The sequence below is a fragment of the Ammodytes marinus genome (assembly GCF_949987685.1).
Source record: "Ammodytes marinus genome assembly, chromosome: 11".
Lineage (NCBI taxonomy): Eukaryota > Metazoa > Chordata > Actinopteri > Uranoscopiformes > Ammodytidae > Ammodytes > Ammodytes marinus.
Genome location: NC_137215.1, coordinates 15439238 through 15451149, shown reverse-complemented (window position 1 = coordinate 15451149; position 11912 = coordinate 15439238). Strand labels below are relative to the sequence as shown.

The 11912-nt window shown below is 38.5% G+C and overlaps 2 long non-coding RNA genes across 2 annotated transcripts; one reads left to right on the top strand and one right to left on the bottom strand.

Annotated features, from left to right (window-relative positions):
* The first annotated feature begins 3662 nt into the window (after positions 1 to 3662).
* Positions 3663 to 7256, top strand: LOC307257294. The gene is made up of 4 exons (XR_013845088.1): positions 3663 to 3739; positions 3889 to 4041; positions 4417 to 4603; positions 6584 to 7256. It is a non-coding gene; the product is annotated as an uncharacterized lncRNA (long non-coding RNA).
* A 3311-nt stretch (positions 7257 to 10567) lies between these two features.
* LOC307257300 lies at positions 10568 to 11522 on the bottom strand. The gene is made up of 3 exons (XR_013845089.1): positions 11385 to 11522; positions 10758 to 10925; positions 10568 to 10611 (listed from the first exon to the last, which is right to left on the bottom strand). It is a non-coding gene; the product is annotated as an uncharacterized lncRNA (long non-coding RNA).
* Between the last annotated feature and the right edge of the window lie 390 nt (positions 11523 to 11912).

Here is an 11912-nt window from a genome sequence, read left to right as displayed (position 1 = left end):
CGGATGGTTTTATACAAAGATCGCTCCATAAAGTTATCCAAGTTAGCTTTTTGTATGGGCAGAAATCGTTATTTTAAGTGTGTCTTTATGAAGTTTCTTGTTAAACGTTTCCATATCACTGGGCCGCCGTGTCCCGCTGTGTGTTTTTTTGGGTTCGTCTCCACCGCCGTGCATAAAGGCAGCACTAACAGCTGACGGGAGGAAGCGTGCAGGCGCCTACACGTGCCTAATACATGCGTGACAATACTGCTAGATCGCGTGTCATTCGCAAAAAGAAATGCATTGCATTGGCGTTCAAAAATAGTCTGACATAAAGAGCGATCAGTCTGTGAAACTGCGAACGTGAGCGAGTGTTGAGCACTCGTGCGCGCACTCCTCGAGACGGTCGGGCTCGTTCTCGTCACTCACAGCCCGGTGAGAAATGCTCCTCTGTACACAGAACAGCATCCGCGAGCGGACATGCTTTATCGATCATGACATAAAGAGCGATCAGTCTGTCAAAATACGAACGTGACTACAGCAGGGGCGGCACCGAAATGAGGCACCAAAACTTTCATTCTTATTCGGTCTGGTTACTACCGTTTACGTCGGCACCGGTGCCATACTGGTACCGGGTTTCGGTGCCCAACCCTACTCATTACATAAATCCTGTGATAAATAAATTTGTTTAAAAATGTAATCATATCCGGTGAATGAGTGAGTACATAATTATTGCTGTCATTATTGATTAAAATCTGAAACAACTGCTTCATTTTTTAATGTTTTCCAAATGTCATTATGTTTTTCAAAATATTTCAGAGAGGGTTTCAATTGATTTCTGTGTGTGTGTGTGTGTGTGTGTGTGTGTGTGTGTGTGTGTGTGTGTGTGTGTGTGTGCATAATCAGTAATGGGGGACTGAATGTGTTTGTGTACCGATTGATGCCTCATCGACAATGTTCATGGGGGGCTCTCTGGCTGATTGGAAGCAAACAGACACACAGCACATGCACACAGCACAGTCCATGGGGGTTCTCTTGGTGATTGGAGACATAGACAACCTCCACTGATTGTTCCTTTCTTGATGATCACACACACACACACACACACACACACACGCACACACACACACACACACACACACACACACACACACACAAACACACACACACACACACACATACACACACACCAACAAATAGGTAAACATAACAGATACATTATGTGTTAATCAAAGTTTACTCACATTTGTTTTTTGGGGGGGCTAGTTGTTGCTAATCTGTGTTTTACATTATTGGTGGAACAAGAAGATGCTTTTTAGTTAGAAAGTTGTTGAGAAGTTGACAAAACTCTTGCAAAGTGAAATATTGTTGAAGAATTTACTGTATACAGGTGTTTGGCTGCATTCCCTAATCCCCCTCATGTCACAGGACACGTGAAAAGGACATCTCACAGGTACAGCAGCACACCCACCGGTGCTGCACATTTGCGAAACCATACACACCACACAAGATATCTCAGAGACAAACGCCTTGTCCCAGCTAGTAGAGAGTTTCCAGGTTATGAGGCCCAATAAACACGTCAGTCTCACCAGATGGTCAAATACAACAGCAGACAGCTGCTTTGTTAGTGCGTTTTGACATATTTTTTACACCTGCATGCAGGAGTTAGTATATTTATCAGAGGCTCTTTCGTCTAGACCCAAAGTTTTCTTCAGATGACTGTTGTGCATACAAGCGTGAAACAAAATGCTGACCTCCACTTATTTAAAAAGTAATGTGTGCATACACCTAAGGGCATTTATTTTTAGTCCTCACTTCGGTAAGGCGAAAGTCTTGAAAGTAACTTTGTGGAGTAACTGCCCGCAAGTGGAGCTGTTGATCAACTAGTGGGGTCCCTTTATTGTCCCAATCATGTGTGCACCCCACCAGCTGTAGTGATGTAATGTCTGGCGACTGCAGAGGGAAATAACTGCTGTTGGCAGAAATGTACAGTACACCGGGAAAAAAGTGCCAAAAAGTGGTCAAATATCGAACTTCTAGTAATGAGGACTGAATTAACTGATGTACTTTGTTTCTTAGAACTTGCAACGACTTTGTTCACTTCATCATGTCAAAACTTTTCACACAGTATGTTCTCTTCACATTTTAGGTCAACACACTCTCACACCTGAAACGTCACAGTGCGACTGTGGTCCACGTCACATTCCCGTCTGTCACTGACGTGAAAGTCACCTTTGTCCGTCGTCTGCTGACGCAGAGTGGGTTCAATTCACTACAATGTAATCCATACCCGGTGATGTTTGACGTTGTGAGCTTCTTTCCTATTGGATAGTTTTTATGAAGATTTTCTGTGAAAATGGCCGACATTTTGTTTTATTCTGGGTGGAAAATATGATTTTTTTTAGTATAGTTACGCCATTAAAAGTGTTTGTGTAAACATTTTTAGCGAGAAATGTGCATTCCACTTTCATAATCTTTGCTCGGTGAAAGTGTAGGATGTTTGGTTTGATAGTTATGACGAAGAATATTTCGCTATGTAATAACATGGTTGCTATGATGGTTGCTATGGACGCTGAGATCAGCAGCTCGCATGCTGCTTGAATCATGGCGGACAACGCTTCTCCTCTCATCGTCACCAGCGCATTTCAACAGGGATATTTTTCATGACTTTCAATCTACCGGTAATGTATTTTAGTATATTGTGTCGTGCTAAAATGCACGTTATTCTTTTCTGTACTCCTGGAAGCAGAGAACAGCAGCTACATTGTTCTTTTCCTAGTTTGTATTAGTTCACAAACTATTATTTTTGATCAATTTGCCTAATTTAATTTTATAATGGCACCTTGTGAGTATTTATTGTGTTTTTGTGATCGTTGGTGGTCCTATTGTCTGATTGCATTTCGTTTTATAATCTGTTAAATGTTCATGATCTCTGATAATGATTTATTTTTATAACGTTCCTTTGTAATATTAATAATCTATTTTTACCGTTTATTTTTCGCTATCCTACCACGAGCGGGGCTCATATTAACTTAACGATCGCTCTCTATTAATCTGTAAATGTTATTTTTTATTTATTTTTGGTGAGAGCTGATTGAGAGCAGTAGAAGTACCGGTAGGGGGCGATAATTAAATGGCAATATCAAAAACTCCCCACAGGCTCCATGAAGAAGAAACCTGCAGTCAACAGCAACAAAAACATTCCGGACTCCACCCATCCGGCGCTCTTCCTGTCCTCCTGTCCTAGACTCTCAGGTATGATTGATTAACGTGATAAAACATGTGCTGTAGCTTCGTTTTTAGGATATCTGTCATTTTCGGTAAATGTTATTTACGTTGACGGTATCTGACGGTAGGCAACCGAAAGTAACTATCAAAAGAATGTAACACTAACAAGTAGGCTATGCTATTTTAGCTTTAAAGCTAGCTGAAAGGCAAGGTAGCCTATTGAATTGATAATCAACCTATATCTGTAATTCAGAAAATATAAGTTAACCACTTACTTTGTCAGTCTGAACAAAATCTATCTTGCTCAGATTACTCCTTATTGAAAAATATTAAGCAAGTTAACACTGTGGATTGTTTGATAGTTAACTAGATTGTAGGCCAGTAGTTTAGCACACAGGTTATGGAGTAATGTAATGTTCTTCTTTCAGACAGACAGACAGACAGAGATGTAGACAGTTCAGTAGATTCTGGCATCAAGGGTTCATGTCTATTACTTGGTCATCATGGAGCTTACAGCAGTCTGCAGCCCAAGGTGAGTGGCATAGCAGTGAGCTACTTCCTTACAGCTGCTTATTACCCTCCAGAGTGATTCCAGACATGTATTGTTAACACATGTTGTTGCTATAGTCTTGCTTGAGTTCAACATTCTTGTCCGTCATTTTGTTTGTCTATGTTTTTTAGGTGGAGAAATTGCAAGCCCTGGGATTGAGACCGTTTTTTTCCTGGCTAAATCTGAAAGAAATTCCAAAGGCTGGGTGTATGTTCTCTGTTGTCATTTTTCAGAGACATCATCAGCATTTCCTGAAAGAATGGAGGGCATATGTGTTATTAACGGTAACATCTATTCATATTCATAAAAGGAATGTTAATAGTTGATGCCATGTCTCCATGTGTTTTTTTATTACACTAGCATTCATATGAATTTACTTATTTTTAAGTATGAGAAGCCCTCAGCACTATATTTGTTTCACTGTTAATGTTGAATAGAAAGTTTTAGAACATCAATGTACAATAATGCAAAATATTCTTAAGTTGTTATCTGCTGAAGTCAAGAAAGGGATTTTTTTAACAAGAAAATCTTATATTGAGTATTGATTGCTTCCTATTTGGGTTAATGCTCTTTCAGCGTAAATATTAAACTTAATGTTGTTTATAACACTCAAAATGTTGTTCTTTTCCAATGGATGTTAAACTCCACATACTTTGCAGAACATGTACAGGAACCATCAGCCCCACATGTCCAGGTAGCCCTGCTGTTGCCTAATCAACCAGTACCTCAATTGGACAGCCAGCAGACCTGACCTACCGACCAAAAAGATCAGCCCTCTGACCTCCTGGCGGAATGATCCAATTCTCTAAAAGCACTTCCAGAATTCATCTGTCTTTCTTGAAGCAGGTATGCAAAAGTGATCTTTTATCTAGACTTCTGTAACTAAGTTTAACCCCCAATGAAATGTGCTTGATAAGTTGATCAAATGTAAACTAATTCAAAGCATGTTCATTCCTGTATTCAATCCATTTGGATTTGCAAAAGTGGTTATGTACTTTAATTATTTTTAATTGTCAACATATTTTGTCAAATGAAAAAGAGATACCCACATTTTTTACAAAGTAGTACAGAAAAGTACAGTTTGACAAACAAATGTTGTCAATAGCTGTTAGGTGTTTCACATAGATATATAAGGGCGCACTCACACTAGGCAAGTTTGCCTGTTCCGTGCTCCAGTACGATTGTCCCCACTCCCTCGCTGGCCCGTGGTCACACTGCTCCCAAAGGCCGCAGCCCGGGCACGATTGCTCTATCATACATACGTCATCACGTCGTAATACGATACATATGTCATCACCAAGCGTACTCGCTGCTGGAATTAGTAGAACAACAATCGAGAACAGCAGTAGTCGTGCTGGATTGCCCCAAACACCTCCGAAATGTTGTGGGTCTTATCCAGCTGGGACCATTGCTGCGACTGAATACTGTCGCCGGCCCAATTTTCTAGCAAACTCTCCACTTCGCAATCGCACCGGAACCCACTCGTGAACGTCTTGCCGCCATTGTTTACAATTATTGTGGGGAAGAAGGGTCGCGCATGGACTACGTCATCCAGCTCAGGTTGCGTATCCGTGCGTGTGCACGTGTCATCTCATTAGCATCTGTACTTTGGCCACGGCACACCTCTCCCATGTGTGCCGTGGCCAAGGGGCTGTTCCGTGCTGCAATACGGATGGCGTGGTCACACTAGCCAAACGTTCTAGACTTTAGTATGCAAATGAGCTCGGGCAATAATTTCATATTTTGTTATTACAGAAATGACATACTTAGAAACAGGCTTACCCTGCCTTCCGAATTGCATACTCTTTCTTTTCTCTATTTTAAATTCCACATCTGAAGATAAAAAAAAATTGTTGGGATACAGTAGGCACACTATTCGGACATACTTTTACTTATTTTAAATAACATATTTATAACATTGCAACTTGATCTTGCCTCTTGCTTTTAAATCCGTCGCATCCCTGTTTGTTATCATATGGAGGCTTAGTCGATGTGACTTCACTTCACGTGCGCACCGGATTATGGGTCAGAATCACCCAAATAGGATGCTGTTTTCAACACTAACAATCTTGGGTATTGCTTACTAACCTAAATCTGGCCACAAAAATCGGAACATCTTAAATATTTTTTCTACCATAGTAAATAGTATGGGTTTTGGAACGCAGGGTTAGTGTCAGCTTTTGAGCTCAATTGATTATATTTTCTCTCAAAGTGAAATGTCAACTTGACTTTACCTTTTTATATAATTCAATAGAAAGTCTAGCAAGTCAATGCTCACAAACAGCAAAGTTTCACAAAATTACAGATTGAGTACTTCTGATCATGGTAAAGTTCAAATTGCCCAAATTGTACAGTTTGATATATAATGATAACAGAAAAGGGTGATTTTTGTGAAAAAGGACCAATATGACAACACGGCGTGAGAAAGTTGCCGGGACCATATGCCACTTTTTTGACTTAAAACAGGTAAGGGAATGTTAAGGCGGCTTAAAACGTCATAGCTCCACTTAATTGGTTCTCACCAGATGTGAGAATGATCCATTGATTGGTTAATCAACAGTTTGGGTTAATGTTTGGAGAAGAACCAAAATTCAGTGGCATAAGCCACGTGAGAACGTCAGTGCTTCCTGCAGTCAGATCACATTATTACTACGAACCGCACCAGTTTGTTTGGAACTTAATGTTTCAGGGTTTCAGTTACCACAGCAAAGGTGAAAAAAAACCTGAGTTTGTTTTAATCAAACAAAGCACGGCAGGTCTGAAAGGTACAGGTAAAATGCATTAAGATAACATCTTCATTTATATCTCCTTGTTTGTGTGTTGCAGTGGAAAAGAATGGCCGTTTGGAGTGGGTGGCAGATGGATGCTGAAGGCTCGAATTCATCTCAACGCCCCAGATTGGGATTGTTTTGATATTTATGTGTCCTTTCTGTATTTGTTGCTAGTATTTGAAAAGGAGAATTATCTAAGCCTTAACTTAATGTTATGCTTAGTTCATTCTTAACTAAGCATTAGTTAACAATGCCTAACCAAGTATAAACGTACCCACAATAACTAAATATTAACAGTTAGTTAATGCTTTATGAGGATGAACTAAATGTTAAATGTTATTATCATTAACTAAGCACTAATTAACAGTTAATTGATGTACCCTTATTGTAAAGTGTTACCGAAAAGGTCTGCTCTCATCTGTCTTTGCCAATGGCATTACAAAAATAAGAATGGTGTACAGGTTTTTAGCTACTGGAGCCTAAATGAAGAGCCATTTTACCATGTTCCTCCTCTGTGGAGGGCCGGCGTTAAGCCTCATATTTCTTTTTTTTTCTGTCCTTTTGTCACAGTGGAAGTAAATACAATCATAATCTTGTGTATCTTTCCTGTAATTTGAAGTTTATTATATGGTACATCAGATTTTAGGCATGCTGTCTCTAGTTTGTCTGTAAGCTGCCGATACTTTGTTTTCATCTGAAAGGGGGAATGGAAGCTGTGATGACGAGGAGACGAGATGCCTCATGGATAGCACTTGTTATAATTGCATTAAGTCCTACTGTCTTTTCTTTTTGCATCAAAATTAAAGTTACAGCTTCACATGTTTGTTTAAAGATGTACTTTGTTTGAAAATATATTAAACACACATTTCCAAGTATTCTATTTCATTTTCTCAACATAAGAAACATGTATTTAGAGAGCAGTTAAGTCTCATAAGATCTCTTCCCTTGTGGTATTTTAGGGATTATACAAGAATTATTAAGCAAAATAATATATGGAATATGGTTGACTTGTAGAAGGTGTTTAAATACAGTCTCTGTGGATTAAACATGTATAGTTATAGTACATATATAACTATGATATACAAAAAGACAATTGCTGTATTTTATTTAAAATAAGCAGACTGTAGGCTTCTTCAATAGAGTCGTCAATAGCCCTTAGTAAATCAGTAAATCACATAACGTCATGCATAGGCCTTTTACTTTGTGCTTGTACTTTTAAGGCTCATATCTTGGTTAATTAAAAATGTATTGTGTTGCTGCACACAGACATACAGGTGATACTCATATTATTAGAATATCATGGAAAATTCATTGGAATTGAGACAAGAATTCATGCGAAAGGGGCCCAAACCAAGTACTTAGTACATATGTATGATTATACTTTATAGAGGGCCGACATTTCTGTATTTAAAATCTCTTTTTCATTGATTTCATGTAATATTAACATTTCATTTTCAGAGATTCTGAATTTGGGGTTTTCATAAGCTGTAAGCCATAATAATAACAATGATAAACAAATAAAGATCCCACTTTGCATGTAATCAGTCATAATATTTTTTTTCACCTTTTTCACACAATGACTAAATGGCTTTACGTGAATGGGAACATATTGATATGAAACAGAATGTAGTTTACAGGTTAATTTGGGTCTAAACTGGTCCAAATTGAAAAGCATGACTGTGGATAAGGTAACCATCAATATCTTGAACACATTTAATAACTAAATACCCCTTAAATCTTTTTTGACTGATGCTATAGAGCTTGGCACAAACAGGGTGTCCACAAGTACATATAGAAGGGGCTTCGCATGAAGAGTGATGAAAATTAAAACTTTGTCGTAGGAAGACAATGAATACGTCATTGGAAAGGTCTTAATCAGGAGATTACAAATATGTCACTGTGAACATTGTGGGCGTAACCTACCCCTAGGGGTTGCCCTTTGAACCTTGAAACTGAAGCACGTTTGAAGGCTTACAGGGAAACAACCAAAAGTGATAGAGACATGAGATTAACTATTTTGGAAAGTTATTGACCTCCTTTATCATGACCTTAGTAAAAAATACACTGGGAGCCATTAAGTAGGGTCAAAACATGAGTTCACCCTCTTAACAATATCAAAAATTAAATCTGACCAAATATATGTGCTTAACACTACCAAATACATATAATATACTTGCAAGTTCCCTGGTCAAACGTTCATATAATAGGGAAAACACACTAGAACTACAACCAATATGGCGCTGCAATCTACTGCGTATTGCATTTCCCTGTGTTTGTAGTTTTTTATTGTTCTTGCGGTTTAGGCTGAGGATTGTGACATTCTGTTTAGAAAACAACTTTCCGCCCATTTTTCAACTGAGAATGTACTACTTAACACATTTGTTTACATTATGTGGCAACATATGTTGGTCACATATAAATATAGGCCTATACATTCATCAGTGCTATTTAGACGTTCTTCTAACTGCTGCTTGTAAAAAAAACTGTGGTGCGTTTAATGACAAAACGGATTAATCAACGTTCTTATGGTTTTGGTCTATATATGTGTAACTGTGATTTGTAATTTGATAACATATGTGGTTTCAGAAAATGAACGGTGCAGATCAGTGCAACTCAAATTTGGAAAAATGTTGGCAGTTGAAGCTGTAAACTAGCAGCAGAGCTAAAGAGTAAATGATGACCATTCAAGTTTATATCTAATGCTATTATATTACAAATGAGTTCAGATTGAAGAGTCAATGTTATCCAAAACTATGTATTAATGTCCAACACAAAAGAGCAAGCTTTAATATATTTTAATATAAATGAGACAGCTGTGGGATTCCATAGAATTATCATGAATAAAATGGATTAATTAGTATCAATAACATTAGTTTTTTTTTACTTTAAGTATGATTCCGGAGATTAGATAGACCTTCATAGATTTAACAGTTAGTCTGCATTAAGCAAAGGTTAAATCGATTTTGCATTCAATATGATTCTCAGACAGATATAATAATGTCCATTTTTAATAATTATTCCCATCATCAACCATTCATGTGTCTAGCAGGATAATAACAATTATAATATATTTCATTTATATAGGTCATTTACAAGGGATCCACGGACGCATTTCAAAAACAGTCAAAACAACAAACAAATGAGGCAAATAAGGAAAGATGAGATGAGATTTAACTTTATTGTCATCACACATAAGAATCAGAATCAGAGAATCAGAATCTCTTTATTGTCATTGCACAAAGTGCAACAACATTGTATAGAGAATTGGCATCTCACCAGAAGTGCAATAAGCAGAACGTGCAGGAATCTGCTAAGTACAGTACATGTAATTACAAGATGTACAGATAATGACAAAAATGTGAATTATTGGGTATATATGGATGGCTGGATTAATGGGATACTATACATATAAATAAATGCTATAAATATAAGTATATTTTTAGGATTATAATATACAGATTAAGGTGAAGTGAGCATGATATACTAGATTACAGATATATAGAATATGGACAAATTGTACAGGTTGATAACTTTTTGCGGTGATATGAACCTACTATAATACACAAATACAGGTGGAAAAGAGATGTGTGTGTATGACCAGGAGGAGTAGTGGGGCGATGATGGGTGTGAGTGAGGTGATGTGCAGCTGTTTTTCAGTCAGCTGGTTCTGGTCCAGAGGCTTCTGAAGCATCTACCGAGGGCAGGAGGGCAAACAGTCTGTGGGCAGGGTGGGAGGAGTCTTTAAGGATGCTGTGAGCTAGCAGAAGACAGCGTTTCCTTTGGACGTCCTGAATGGCAGGAACTGAAAACCCTGTGATGCGCTTTAGCGCCTTACGGTCTGTGACCTTACCAGACTGTGACACTGCTGGTCAGGATGCTCTTGATCTCACAGTGGTAGAAGTTCATCAGTACAGCTGAAAACAGGTGGGGTCTCTTCAGTGTCCACAGGAAAAAGGTTGATGAGCCTTTTCCAGCAGACTGGAGGTGTTAGTGGACCAGGAGAGGTCCAAGATGATCTTGTGTACTATTGCTGGTGTTGAGGAGCCGGTTATTGTCAGCACACCTGCAGTCCCTCATCAGTTCCTAGGAGGAAATACAAAATGAAACAGGGAACAATTGGAACAGTCATTCTTGCCAGGTTAGAATCGGACCAAAGTAAGATCACTGACTTAAATTCCATCTCAAAATAGCATAAGAAGACCTCCATTGTGTGCTCACCATGTTCTTACCATAGTTCTTTCCTCCAGGCATTTCTACGATCAGCTTCCTGATGACATCAGCTAGCCTCTGAGATAGGTGCAGTGCTGTCTCATCTCCTTAAGGACCAAGAGCTTGTCTTCTTCAGCTGCTCTTTCAGCATAGAAGATTTTTCTTCTTAGTGAGGATGTTTGTGAATTCTGAAATCATACAAAGAGTTCTCATAATGGCCAACAGTAAATTGTAACCTGTACGCTGCAAGCAGAAGTCTTAACGGATTACATTTACTCATTATTGTAATTGAGTAGTTTTTTTAGTGTATTTACTTTTTGAGTAGTTTATACAATCTGCAATTTTACTTTGACCTTAGTATGTTTTGTTTGAAGTATAGTGGCAAACTGCCACTGTAGCGTTGCATACATGCCATTTTTATTTCCCCTTGTCTTTTTTGCACTACACAGGAGCTACTTTTACTTGAGTAGATTTGTAGACTGATAATTGAACTTGTACTTACAGTAAGTAAAATGTCATCATAGCCATTGTACTTTTACTTTATTAGAATGTTTTAGTACTCTTTACACCTCTCGCTGCAATACAAAATCAAGAACATATAAACTAATTTTCTGAATAAATGTAATCACTCAGATGTTTTTCTTTACCATTGCTGTACACTTCCCATGGCCATGTCCCACCACGGACAGTCGTCTTTCCACCATCATCTCCTCTATGCACTTCTTCTCTGGCACCTGCTGATTGTATCGCTTGACAGAGTTTTCTGTTCTTAGCCACCAGTTAGTCTCGCCGCATCTGTTCAAAAAAGACATAACACATGTTGTGTGAATGTATATATGTACAGTATATACACTCACCGGCCACTTTATTAGGTACACCTGTTCAGAGGCTTATAAAAACAAAAAGCTAATCAGCCAATCACATAGCAGCAATGTAATGCATTTCGGCATTTAGACGTGGTCAAGACAATGTACTGAAGTCAAACTGAGCATCAGAATGGGGAACAAAGGGGGTTTAGGTGACTGTGAAGTTTGAACATGGCATGGTTGATGGTGCACGGCAGGATGGGGCCATGCTTTCATGTTGTTTATGCCAAACTCTGAACCTGCCATCTGAATGTCGCAACTTAAATCGAGACTCATCAGACCAGGCATGATTTTTCAATCTTCTATTGT